Source organism: Orcinus orca, chromosome 3 (assembly GCF_937001465.1).
Source record: "Orcinus orca chromosome 3, mOrcOrc1.1, whole genome shotgun sequence".
Lineage (NCBI taxonomy): Eukaryota > Metazoa > Chordata > Mammalia > Artiodactyla > Delphinidae > Orcinus > Orcinus orca.
In genome coordinates this window covers 57,811,895-57,825,754 of record NC_064561.1, presented here as the reverse complement: position 1 = coordinate 57,825,754, position 13,860 = coordinate 57,811,895, and the positions used below count along the sequence as shown (strand labels likewise).

At 48.5% G+C, this 13,860-nt stretch overlaps 2 protein-coding genes and 1 pseudogene across 3 annotated transcripts in view; 1 reads left to right on the top strand and 2 right to left on the bottom strand.

Moving 5' to 3' along the window:
- The window catches only part of FAT2 (FAT atypical cadherin 2), an 85,683-nt gene extending 78,809 nt beyond the window's left edge, over positions 1-6,874 (bottom strand). The window contains exon 1 of one of the 2 annotated variants that reach the window (XM_004280326.3): positions 6,714-6,874. The gene's annotated coding sequence lies outside the window, so the exon portion shown is untranslated. The remainder of the gene's footprint in view (positions 1-6,713) is intronic. The other variant, XM_049707784.1, reaches the window with a different exon arrangement.
- Positions 1-13,860, top strand: part of SLC36A1 (solute carrier family 36 member 1) — a 164,730-nt gene that overhangs the window by 144,690 nt on the left and 6,180 nt on the right. The window lies entirely within an intron of this gene.
- On the bottom strand, positions 12,215-13,853 carry LOC117196815 (uncharacterized protein NKAPD1-like; annotated as a pseudogene).

Here is a 13,860-nt window from a genome sequence, read left to right as displayed (position 1 = left end):
TGAGCCTGCACACTTAGGATTTCTGCATTTTTCTGTATGCATATTATACTTAATTTAAAAGTTTTCTAAAAATACTAGTAAAGGACTTCAAAGAAGACTTTTAATAAAAGGAAAAGGATTAAAATAATAAAAGGGAACTCCAGGTGACTTCTGACTGTGGCAAATTGCATGGGATTTCATGGCTATGGGATCATGGACTCTTCCTGTCCCAGGAACCAGAAAGGAGACAATTCTCAGAACCCAAGAGCTCGGGCGCCATGCCAGGTCCTACCAGGGCTGTGGAAAACCGATGCCTCAGCAGTTCCTGTCCCCACCCCCGCCATGGCCCGCCCTCCCCACAACCGCAAGGACAATGGCAGCCCATTTTGCACTGGATTCCCAGGTTCAGCTGAGTTCACATTCATTGGGGCTTGCTTCATGCAGCATTTTTCCGTCCTCAGAGCAGTTTTCTGGCCCATTTTCCTTTTTGATCCCCTCAAAGACCCTAAATGTAGAGCAAGAAGTATTTCCACTTTATAGATGGGAAAGTTGAGGCCCCAAGATGGGGGTCAAAAGGCTTGTCCAAAGCTAGCAAGGGCTAGCAAGCGGCTCAGCCAGGACTCAAACACAAGGCTTCAGATACCAAATCCAACACTCCCTTGGCTACACCGCAGATGGTCTCTTCCCAGTAATAGCAATGCTGATTATAGCACCTATCAATTAGTGAGCACTTTCCCTGGGGATGTCTCAGAGCCTTCAATAACCCAAGGAGGTAGGTACTATCATATCATTTCCATTTTAACAAATGAAAAAACTGAAAAGTCAGAAAGTCCAAGTGCCTTGTCCAAGGTCAATGCCTAGTAAGTGTGGAGCACGGATTGGAAGAAATAGTCAGATCTGAGTTGAGTCGAAGCTCTGAACCACTAGTCCAGTGGTTCCCAAACCCAGTCGGACCTCACCTGGAGTTTCCTTAGAGCTTGTAAAAATACACATTCCCTGGCTCCACCGCCGGACCACACATTCCAATGATGTAGACTCAGGATGGGGCTGAGAAAGCTGTATTTTTAAAAACAGCCCTAGGCATTTGGGATGCTCAGCTCTAAACTAGGCTGCCACTGAAATAAGACAGTAAAAGCAAGATAATTTAAAGGTAAAGCTTAACTCAGCAACTTCCAGATTAACACACTGAATCTCTCTAATAATTAGAGTCCTCCTAACAATGGTACACAACCCCTCCAGAAGATATTTGAGAACGGCCCGACTGGCTGGATAATAGCTATGCTTAGGGTGGGGGGCAGTGACTGACAAGGGGCATCTGGAGGTTGTGTGAAGGGCACTGGTGCTGGTGATGTCTGCTTTTTGCTCTGGTTCCTGGTTTGCCACCGTTTGCATTCACTTTGTAAAAATTCATCAAGCTATAACTTCTAGTTGATACACCCTCTTCTTGAATGTTTACAAAAAGGAAAAAAAAAGGCCAACCATCTGTCAGAGACACCGTGTAAAGAGCAATCTTTACACAGAGTAGAGATTTATACAAGAAATCCAGTAGAGTTCTTCTAATTACATGCTTCCAAGAGCTTGAGATTCTAGGATTCGAATCTTCCAAGATGCTGTGATTCTCTGAGTCAATTCCCAAGACTTCAGGAAGCCCCCAAATCTGTAATAGTAGCTAACATTTAGTGAGCTCTTGGCATGTGCTGACTGCTGTGCTAAGAGCTTAAGAGCTTCGTGTGGATCCATTCACAGCAGCTCTGTGAGGTATTGATAGATAACATTATCCAGCCCACAACCCTCAGAGAGGTGAAATGATGTGCCCAAGCTCACAGAGCTGGAAAGCGGCAAAGCCAGGACCAGATCTCCAGCACCCTGGCTCCAGAGCCATACTGGTGTCAAGGTCTGCCGCTTCCCAAGGCTAAGCGTCTAAGCATCTCAGTGATGCGTTTTGTGCCGTCTAGCCTTGCATTTGCTGGGAGGACCCAGAGGGAAGGGGATGCTGCAGGGACAGACAGCAGCTCTGACCTGGGACACGTGAGCACATGTGGGCCAACAGGCACATACATGCTGACGTTACCCCACAGCTGGCACGTACAATCCTGCTCAGCTGGCACTGAGGCCAACTGCTGTGGGTACTGGAGCTGAACGGGAACTTGGAACTGGAGAGTTCTCTGTTGTGGGCTCCCTGCCCTCAGCCAGAAGATGGGCAGCTGCCATTCACCTGCCATTCCAGGTCGCCTTGCAGTGACCCACAAGTCTCAGGAATGGAGAAAGGCGGGCAGGGAAGGCATTTGTCTCTTCTGCAGACTCCTAACTGGAAAACGCTTACGGCATCACCTCATTCAGGAGGTAGTTTGTCAATCAGTGGGTAGTGGTGGACAGTCGGGCACTGTGATTGGCCAAGGGGGAGACAACAAGATATCATCACCTTCTGCTCTCACCCCTCCTTAAATTCTGGCTCCACCAAGACACTCTTTGAATTAAACTTCTTTAACGTGGTCCTCCAGTATTTACAAAACAAAAGCCATGCGCCTATGATGATTCCCTGAAATCCTACCGTTTTAAAGACGTATATTGAAATATTTTCAGATGCAATTATGTATATGAGATTTGTTTCAAAATAATCTGATCAGGGGAGAGTTGGTGGAGGTATAGGGGAAACGTAATTATTGAAGCTGAGTGATTTTTTTTTAATACTCTTCTGCTTCCTTTTGGTATTTCTGTAATTTCTCATTAGTAAAAAATTATACATAAATTATATACATATATATATATTTTAAAAGTCATACTCCTTGGCCTGGCACACATGGCCTTCAGTGACCTGACCCCATCCTGCCTTTCAGAGCACGTCTCCAAATGTTCCCCACACAGCTGATAGTTTTCTGCACACACATGCCATTTTCTTTTAACTGCTATGCTTTTGCATATGCTACTTTTGCTTTCTGAATTGCCTTTCCCACTTTTCTTTCTTTTTTTAAGCGTCATTCAGTCTTCAAAACTGATGTTCAGTCTCAGACTCTCCTAGAAGCCTTCCTCCACCAGCTTCGTAACTGGGCTATCTATGTATGGCTCCTCGGGCCACTGCTAGCCCCAGTTTGCCTTCATTTTACCACCTACCTCGAGGTATTAAACCACCCACTTAGCTGCCTCTACCAGCTGTGAGTTTCTGGGGGCCTGACGCATCGTAAGTGCTAAGTGTCTATTGAACTAAGATCTGTTGAGAAAACAGAAGCTGTGCGACTGAAAGGAAGTGGCTTAGCTTTTCTGAGTCTCTATTCACGTCCACACTGAAAACAACAAGAACAGCAACAAAAAGAAGTGATAGAGGATCATGATTGCGGGCCTGCAGGGCGGTTGTGCAGAGTAGAAGAGAAGGTATATGTGACACAGTCTAACCTGGTGACAGGCTCATCGAGGGGCTTAGTACATCAGAGGTCTCTTTTCAACCTTTAAATCCCATGTTCAGGGCGGTGCATTGACCCAGGACATCATTGCAAACTGGCTACTTACTTTAGGCAAATAATTCCAAATCTATGATTCCATCTGTAAAATGGAACCAGTAATTCTTGAAGGGAGACTTCAGGGAACTCCTGAGCACCTTGCACTTGTACAGTTGCAGATTCTTGCTGACTCTCTGGCAATAGTGAGGGAATGGTGTGCAGGTGTGTGTGTGTGTGTGTGTGTGTGTGTGTTGGTAGGTGTTGGGGGAGGGGTCTGATTGATGAGGTCTATGTCCCCTGTCCCCTGAAAGGCATCTTACAGTTTAGGAATCAGTCTTGTTGTTGATCCCAAATTGCCTCCAGGGGGTATGGGGGCCATTCACTGGCCTCTGAGGCTGACCACCCACACAGGGAGCAGGACTCTGTCCTGCGCTGGGCGAGGCAAAGAGAGGAAAAGGAAGGTGAAAAGATCTGCCTTGTGGCCCTACTTTCCCCACTCACTTGCTGTGTGACCGCAGCCAAGTTATCAGCCTTCTCTAAGTAGGCCTCCGTGTCTCTACCTGTCGGATTCAGTGATCTCTAGCGACCCTTCCACTCTTATCTATGATGCGGTTGGACTAATGCTTAGTTCCTCTGAGCGACAGTTCTCATCTGTGAATTAGAAGTGAAGCTTCATTCATTCTCTCAACATATATGCAGTGAGTTTCTTTTACGTGCCAGGTGCTGTGCTAGACACGGGTTCCGGAGCAGAGAGCAGCACTTAGTAGGAGAGACCATATCAAACAAAATATACGCAAATAACTAATAATTACAATTGTGATCTGTCTTAGGAAGGAACACTTCAGGGTGCCGTGAGATGATCTCCACCCCAGGGGAAGTGGAGAGGAGGCAAATAATTGATGACTGTGACCAGCATAAACAAGGCCCTGGCACTACATGCATTATCTCATTTAATTTTCACATCAATCTCTGAGAAAGGAACTATCATTCACCCCATTTTTTCAAATGAGGAGACTGAGGTTTAAAGGAATTGAGGCCCAGGTCATACAACCGATAATATGCAGGATTTGGACCCACACTCTTCATTTTAAACCTGTCTGGAAACCCCTATTGTAAATGTAAGCATTTAGTTCCATTAGTCATAGAAACAGTAACACTGAGCTTCTGAGTTAGCTCAGCTTGTGCTGGGGACCCAGGAAGCACGGGAAGCTTTCAGGGGCTCAGCGCACACATTACCGAAGGAACCCAAAAGACAGGGCGCATCCGGCAGGTACAGCAAGTTCCCCACCTATGCCACCCCATCGTCCCTAACACACACTGGTTTCCACTAAGGCTGCCCCACGTTCTCGCGTACTTGGTGAGAACAAGAAGGAAAACCGCCAGGCCGAGGTGAGTTCATTGATACCCAGGGAAGAGTGTGCAGGCAGCAGAGGGTGGTGGCCCAGCTCACAGAGGCCTGGGGCAGGGGGGCCTGGCAGCCCCTCCCAGTGGAAAGCACAGGCACAGCTGACATGTAGGGGCTGAAGAGTGTCAGTGTCTTTCTGGTCTGGTTCTCTGAGTCCTTAAGGAGGCCACTAAGGGTCATGGAAACAGGGGAGTTCTAGGGAAACCTTGACTCCCTCCAGTTCCTCCCCACTTTACAGATGAGGAAACTGAGACCCAGGGAGCTTGTGGCTGACGGGGCCTCACTGTTTCGCTCCACCACCCTGGCCAACTCAGGGACTCAGCCCCTTCCTGCCAGAAGTGTAACCTGTGCTCCGTGGAGAGCCCTGGGGCGAACCCGATCTTGCCTCTTCCTGCACCAGGGTGTTGAGTTCCACAGCTTCCTCACCTGCAAAATGCAATCATTCCTGCTCTGCCTACCCAGCAGCCTTGTTGGGGTCAATCGATTAAGAATGGATCTTACAGGGAACTGTATTCGGTGCTCTGTAATGACCTATATGGGAACGAAGTCTAGAAGAGAGTGGATATATGTATATGTATGGCTGATTCACTTTGCTGTACAGCAGAAACTAACACAACATTGTAAATCAACTATACTCCAATAAAAAATTAATTAAAAAAAAAGAACAGATCTTAACAATAATCCAACCACCATTATTGAAAATGTAGGGAAATAGGTAGGCCCAGAGCAGTATGAAACTCTTTCAGGCCACGCCGCCTTTGAGTTACAGGGACATGAATAATGAAATTCTCTTTTCCCGCTGCCTGCTTTGAAAACCCAACATTTTCAAATAACCGTGTATACTCAGCCCCATCCCCAAACACAGGAAGCATCCAGTGGGTATCAGCTGTAATAAAAACTGTTAGTTGGTTCTGCATGGAGGGCACTGCTCACCTGCCCGGGCTCAGCACCCCCACCTTAAAAGGAGCTGAAGGATTGGAAATGCTGCGTTCTGAGCCTGCTTCTCTACCTCCCTGCTCTCCTGAGCCCAGGCCTTGCCCCTGAGTGCTGTGCGCCTGGGGACAGAGGCAGCCTTTCTGAGCCCTTAGCCAACCTCAGCATGGCCTGCTGCTTCCCACACTGGGGCCAATAGCACCCCACGCCCCCCACCCCAAGTGGAGGGCTGAACTCTGGCCTGGTGGCTCTGTTCAGCGTTCCACTCCAGCTCTCCTTCCCCCACAGATAGGCGTCAGATTCCTGCTTCCCCCAAGAGCTGCACCCATTCCCCACACCCACCGCAGTGCTGCCCTTGGCCTCTGAGACTCGCTGCCTTTCGCAGCCCTTGGAGACAGTGAGCACCCCCATCCGACAGCCAGGAAAGCTGAGGTTCTAATCCGGGTGCCTCTAAAGAGTCGCACGAGAGTCACCCTCCCACCCTCCCTCCCCCTCACCAGGTGGCTTTGTCTGTTTTAGGGACCCCGTGCCTCCTGGACACACAGGAGAACTCAGCACCTCTCGGTTCCCTGGCCCCAGCCCTTCCTCCTAAAATCAAGGAGGAAATTGTCTCCACATCCCCTTGAAGGCTCAGCCCCAGAGAGCCCGAGCAGGGGATTTCATTCTTCCAAGAAAAGGAGCCCAACTTTCCATACATGCAAATGTGACCTGGCTTCTCCCGAAGATCAAAGCCCTAGCCTTGTCCATTCCTGGGCCCCAATCCCCAGCCCCCAGGCTCGGGCTGGCTTCATTCAGTGTACCTAGGTGATCAGGACCCAGGTGTCCTTGTCCTACCCCTGCCGTGCCTGCCCCAGCCATCTCCTGGTTCTGTCGCCACCTTCCAGTAGCCCCCGCTCAGGGACCAGAATGGATGAACTTTGCAACTCCCACCCCCTAACTTCCCATCCTCCAGCAGTTCTTACCTGTGCCCTTCAGGTGGGGGAGGGTGCCCCGGGGTGGGCTGCTGGTCTGGAGCCCCTTTCACAAGCCCCAGGCTGACAAGCTCGGGAGGGAGGTGCAGAGTCTCAGAGCAGGAAGGCGCACACTCGAAGAGGCTGCTGAGAAAGTTGGAGTAGGTGTGTCCCAGCCCAGGAGGAGGAGGAGGAAAAAGGAGGTGGGAGAATTGAGGCGGATCATCCCCTCCTGCCAGCTCTGGAGTGGAGGGAGGGAGCCAACTGGGTTGTGGCCCAGAACTCACGGTGGGGAATCAAGTTATGGAAAATGACGGCTGGAGAGTTGCTGAGAAATCGGGCCCATCTCCACCTCCCTTCTCGGTTTTACAGAGGGATAAACTGAGGCCCTGGACAGGTTGTACTTGCCTGAGGACACAAAGAGACCATGAGGCACTGGGAAGGGACACAGGTCGCTCAGCTCTCCGGCCAGTGTTCTCTCCTCTCTCCTCCCCACGCTGCAGATCTGGATGAACGACCACAGTCACCCCTCCCCGCAAGGTCTGGTTAATAACTCCCTACCTCATGAGGTTGTTATGAGGATTAAATGAGATAACAGTTGAGGGAAGGCACTTGGGAGAAAGTCCCCTGTAAAAGGTAATTCTTCTTCTCATTGTTATTAGCTGTGCCTTCCTCAGTAAGTGACTTAACCTCTCTGAGCTCTGGTTTCCCCAGCTGTGAAATGGGGGTAACAGGAATCCCTACTTCATAAGGTTGTGCAGAATCGTGAGACAGATAATGTGTGTAAAGTGCAAAGCACAGTGCCTGGCATCTCTTTTCCAGGTACTGTACTGGACACTGGTGACAACAGAGGTAAATGAAATAGTTCCTGCCCCACAGAGCTGAAAATGGCTCTGTTACCATCCTGTTCATTCCCCCCGCTCTCCCTCGGCCCCCAGATTTACAACCCCTCTGCAGCTTCCCTGGCAAATAAATGAGTCTTTGCTTGCATACCTCTAATTACAGGGAGCTCACTACCTCTTCCAGCAGTCAGTTCTGACTCAGCAATTCTACCTGATGTTCAGCTGAGTAGCAGCCCTTGAACCTGGTTAATAAACAAGAAGTCTACATATCTTTATTATTACTATTATTATAACTATATGACTCAAGACAAATGATGTCAGTTTGCTGTCTCTATTTCCTCTTTTGTTAAATGGGCTCAAAACTGCTGGGGCCACTCAGAACAGAACTATTTCCTCTGCCATGCGACAAAACCTAAGGCCTGATTCTCTGGCTAGGACTTGGTTTTCTAAAAGTTCAGTCTGGACCCTATGGCTAAGTGGAACCGTTAAGGTTCTGGTCTTGTTTATGGAGGAGTAATGAGGCTCTTGGTGGTTTCCCAGCCCTCAGGAGATATCCATTCATGGAGTGGCTGCAACCACTGTGGGCCATGCCCTCAGGGATCTGTCACCGGGGTCAGGGATGACCACAGGTGTCAAGCAGCTTCCACGTGTTGCCCAAGACATCTAGAGAGGCCCCCTAACAGGAAGAGTCACCCAGGTGTTCCCTCCTACAAGTTGCATGAGAGGCCTAGGGGTTTACAGCATGAGGGGGACTGCTGTGATCAACGCCAATGGGAAGGCTAACCTGGGCAATTATCCACTTGGTTGATTGCCACCCAAGTCTCCGAGTCTGGGCCGATTAGGCATTAACCCGAGGAAGGTGGCTGTGCGGCCCCTTTGGCTAGTCATGTGTGACTATCTGCCTTTGGGCTCCCCATCCTGGCCAAGGCTGGCCTCCAGCCTGTCCAGTGCAGGGATGTCTGCAGCCTGGGGATAAGGGAGCAACGAGGATTAGGATAGATCGCAGAACCGCAGAACGCTACTGACATCCGTCCTCTCCTCCCCAGTTCCTCCACCATTCCTGTCCCAGGCCCTGATCCCCCACTCTGCGGGTCCCAGGACCTAACTGGGCGACCTTCTGGCCTCCAGCCCCCCAGGGAAATTGCACTCCTCACTGACCCCCAAGCATGCTTGCAACTTCTCACTCCTGAGCCCCTGCTCACAGCTTCCCGGACATCAAAAATGGTACCTATTCATCTTGGTACAGCCCATATGCCAGCTCCCCTCTGTGAGCTCCCCCAGACCATGGCCGTGACCTGAGTGAGAAATAATAATAATAATAATAGCAGCTAATCTTTATGTCAGGCACTCATCTCAGCACTCTGCGGGGATTATCTCGTTTCTCTGAACGCCGCCACAATGGATTAAGCGCTGTTATCATTCTCTAGTTTTCAGATGAAGAAACTGAAGCTCAGAAAAGCTTTAATTACTTGCCCAAGGTCACTGGTCTAGACTAAGCTAAGTTGCAAGCCCGCCTCCCTGCAGCATTGTGGCTGAACCTCCTGTGTGCCTCTCTGCTTTGTTCTACTTTTGGGTGCCTCTTTTCACATCACCTCCCACCCCACTCTGGTTTAAGCTCTTCAGGGATGGATCTCTGCCTAACCCAGGGGTTCTCAACCGAGGCTGCACACTGGCATCGCCTGGGAAGCTTCTACAAATCATGGTGCCCAGGCCCCACCCCCCAGACCAATTCCATCAGACTCCCTGGGAGTGGGCCCCAGGCATCAGTTTTTCCCAGCAGTGTCAGCCACATCATAGGCATTTAAAGAATTACATCTGATTCTGAATCCCCTGCCTGGACCTCAGTTTCCCTGTCTCATTGAAGCAGGTGTTGAACTCTGATCTTTGACATCTAACTCTAGTATTCTAAAGCTCTAACATTCTTGACATAGGCTGTTGTAGGCTTCAAGAGAAAGACCTGGCAAATTATCACTGTCCACTCTCCTACGTGCCTGAGGAAAGCTGGACTGGTGAGCACTTCCTCCCTCCCTCCTAGGTTTTCCTTCCTAGAGCAATCTGTCCATGTTCACCATGGGGTAGAGAGTATAAATGAGGGGCTTGAGCAGTGATGAAAATTCTAACCAGATGACAAGTTTCAGGGTGTCTATGGATTCTGGAAGCACAGAGAGTATTATTTTCGTTTCTAATAGACTGAACCCCTCTGATTCCTTCTGGGGCAGGCTAAAGGCTCAGGTTAATTCAGTGAAAATCATAGACACGAATCATGAAAGACAGCGCATCACGGATGCATGTGCAGGACTGGCTGACAAACATCCTGGCTGGCACGGGACTGAGGGGCTTCCGGGGATGCAGGACTTTCAGGGAAATGGGAACCGTCCGTCACCCTAACAGAGGGAACTGCTACATCACTGGCCCACATGAGTCGCATACCCAGAGTAGGTGCGGAATGAGTGTGGCCCACCTTGGAGGACCAGTCTGGAGAAAAGATTCAGCTCATAGGGACAGTTGGCTGATGGACTGGTTACAATGAGATAGCATGTTCAATGAACATGAGACGCAAGCTGTCATTTCCAGGGCTGGGGTCCCTTCTGTCATACTTCCCGGGGAGAGTCACATATAGCAGGATGGGAGTGGGTACAGAGCGGAGACCCTGGAGTCTGGTTCGTGGACCTGTGGACAGGAAGGGCTCCAGAGACCTGGCTGTCCATGGGACCTGATGCCTTTAAGGAGGATGAAGTCATCAGGGGATGAGGCCACCTGGCTCTGTGAGGGCTGCAGCCTGCAGCCAAGAGGAAGAAGCAGAAGGTGGAAGGCAGGTGGGCTGAGGGGGCCGAGCTGGGGATGTCAGCTGTGTGGCTGACAGACGGGACCCAGCAGGAGTGGGAACCGCCAGCCCTGGTGTTGCCTGGGGTGCCCGGGAATGTAATCAAACACTCAGCAGACCTGCTGGCCATGGGCATCTGGGCACCACCAGGCCCTCCAGCTCATCCTGACCCCCAGCTGGCAGTTCTGACAGGCTCCTGCCAGGAGAAGTGTCCGGCCTGGTTGGTGAGGCTAGTAAGAATGAGCTCATCTGCCCAATCCAGCCCTCAGTCAGCCTGCCTCAGGCTGGTGCTGGTAGGTGGGGTGTCGCTGAGAGCTCCTAGAGCCCGGCTGGCTGGTTCAATGTCTTTGGTTAGGTCACCGCAACAGGAAGACGGGAGATGGGGGTCCACTCTGAGGACGTGAAATGGAATCTCTGATGTAATCCCCACCTTTACCTGCCCCCAGACGGGGGGCTCTGATGTGGCCCTGGCCCCACTGAGAACCAGTATCCCTCCCATGTCCCCTTCTCCACAACCGCGAACCACTTTTCCAGCATCATCTCCCATTTCTCCCTCTTGTATAGTAACGACAACAGTAACAATTGTGGTGAATATATGAATAACTGATATTTGTTCTAATTTATTATGTACTAGGCTAAGTACGCATCGTCTCATTTGATCCTCAGAGATCCTCCCAGTAAGGTACTACTATTATCATTCTCATTTTGCAGAGGAAGGAACTGAGATTCAGAGTTTAAAGGGACTTGTCCAAGGTCGTCATACCTTTAAATGGCAGAGCCTGGACTTGAACTAAGTTTATGTAGATCTAAAACCTGTGCTCTTAACCTCTGCCCTCTGTTATGCTCCAATCCAATCACAGGATTTGGATCCATGGCCATGCTGCCTATATCTAGATAGGCCCCCCGCTCTTGATTCAGTGCTCTGCTGTCTCTGTCTTACAAATCCCAATAACTTTAAAAAAAATTTTTTTTTATTTTATGACTAAGCATTTTATTGGAAATCTTTTCTGTAAAGAGAACAAATTTAATAGTTTAGAACTGCAAAATATTACCACCTCGTGGAATGCTGTCATAGTTATAGTCTATTGCTAGTGTCGTACACTGTCATGCTACCATGAAGTATTTCTGTATTACACACAGGGAAAGTAAGGCCAGGGAGGCTGACTTACCTGCTCCGGACCTATAACCAATGAATGGCAGAACCAAGATCGAAAGTCTGAGCTTTCAAGCTTTTTACTCCACCCATGAAGTGACACCCAAGGAAAAACAATGTCACTTGACCTGCCTTAATGAAAAAAATTCACTTGTTTTCTGCCAGCCTTCTTCCAGTGATATTTGGTTTCTTAAGAATTAACATAGTAGGGATCACAGTATATAGCAAAGGGAAGTAACAAGGTCTCTGCTTGGTGCTTTAATCCAAAGGCAGACTAGGAAGAAATGGATATGTCCCCGAGAAGCCTGTTTCATTTTGGAACTGATTCAACCGAGTTTCAGGAAAAATCTAAAGTTCATTAACAGATTAAGAAATGAACAAGGAAGACAACGCTTAAATAGCTGTTGCTGCCCTGAATCCTGTTCAGAGCACCATTAGCACAACTAATGCCTAATTCTTCCTCATTTGGTTGAGGACTTAACCTAAGACAACTGAAGAAATAATTCTGAACACAAGTCCATTTAGGCAATGAACAATGGAGCTAGAAAACCTTTTACGATCCAATTACCATGTTTAGAGATATACTGAGTGTAGCCACAGACCCTGTCCAGCAGGGAAATTTGACAAAAACTCCTAGTCTCTTCCAATAACAGCTGTCTATGGATGTTATCATGAATAGAAAATGTTCTTATGCTCATTTCCTCATTAAGTAAACTGGACCACACCTGTGGGGTCGAAATACAGAAAGGTCAAAGCACCAAGGCTAAAGACAAAAAAAGTCAAGTTGTGGCACCTACTATGTAAACAGACAAGAGCAACAGCTGTTCCCTTATCATACCATTGTATACAGCACTAGTTCCAACCCATCTCTTGACCCCAGCCCTTGCTTTCCCCAGATTCAACATTCCAGTTGGTATACCCAGGTCATTATTGGATTCAGCTTTCTGGGTCCTTTAATTGGCTGCATATGCACTCTACACTAAATGTGATTAAGTACAAAAAAAAAATAATAATAATGTCTTCAAGAAACCTTCGTAACAAAATAACAGATTCCCTATTAACAATTAGAGGATCAAGTTTAACAGGCCAAAATAGAAGACAAGGGGCTTCCCTGGTGGCGCAGTGGTTGAGAGTCCGCCTGCCGACGCAGGGGACACGGGTTCGTGCCCCGGTCTGGGAAGATCTCACATGCCGCGGAGTGGCTGGGCCCGTGAGCCATGGCCGCTGAGCCTGCGCGTCTAGAGCCTGTGCTCCGCAACGGGATGGCACAGAACAGCTCTGACCTCAGGCCCCCTGTGCTGAGCAGTAGAGTCACTGGCAAATCCCCAAGGTGTAAGAGCTGTAAGTATCCAGAGTCATGCAGGAAACAAGAATGTTTCTTTGTCATTAAGTCATCCTCTGAACTCTCTGCAGACCTTCCATCTGTAGCCACTTTCCAATTTGTGTGTTTGTTTGTCCTCTCCGGTATTTCATTGTTATCCGTAGGGATGTGGGCTTTTTTAATCTCTCTTTTTCCTTTTGGTTTTCTTTGTGTCTCTTTCCTCACTTTCCTCAGAACTGCCCAATGCAGAATCATCTGACTGAGAAGTGTCACTTTCTGCCTTTAAGAATAAAGCAGATTTCTTGAGAGACTTTTTCCTGGATTTTTTCTTGCGCTTATGTGGCTGTTTCCTTTTCCTGGTACTAAAAGCCCCAGTTTCTTCTGAGAACTGGCTTGAGGAATCTGCTGTTATATCTGTGGCTTCCTTTTTGCTTTTCTTCTGTTTTTTGTGTGACATTTTTTTCTGCTTTTTTTTTTTTGTGGGATTTCTTTGACTTCTTGTGTTTGTGAGATTCATGGGTAGATGATTTTTACCTGGGGACATGTTTTTTTCCCATTGGTAATATCTTGCTGATCACTACTGTTTCAAATTCTTCAGGGTATAACACCTTATATCCACTGTGACCCCATCTGTCTGGCATGTTAGCTTCATAATCATGTAACTTCTTGTTCCAGGATTTAGGCTTAAGAAAATCATCATCCAGTGCCCCAGAAGTTTCATTCTTTGGCCTCCAATAGTCTCTTTTGACTTTCTTCATCAAAACCACCACTACGCATCCGGCTTGAACTGCTGGGTAACATTTTCCTTTTGGTCCCCCGGTACGCATCTTCCATCTGTTTCTCCAGTTCTCTTGTTTTCCACATATCTGATTCCTCCTGAGTCTTATTGTGAGCATCTATGTGCTGGATGACGTTCCTCAGGAGGACCGTCCCCAAGGGAACTCAGGACATTCTTCAATCCCTCGATCTGTGCGCCGCAGCCTTGCCCCCAATAACTTTTTTTTTTTTTTTTTTTTTTG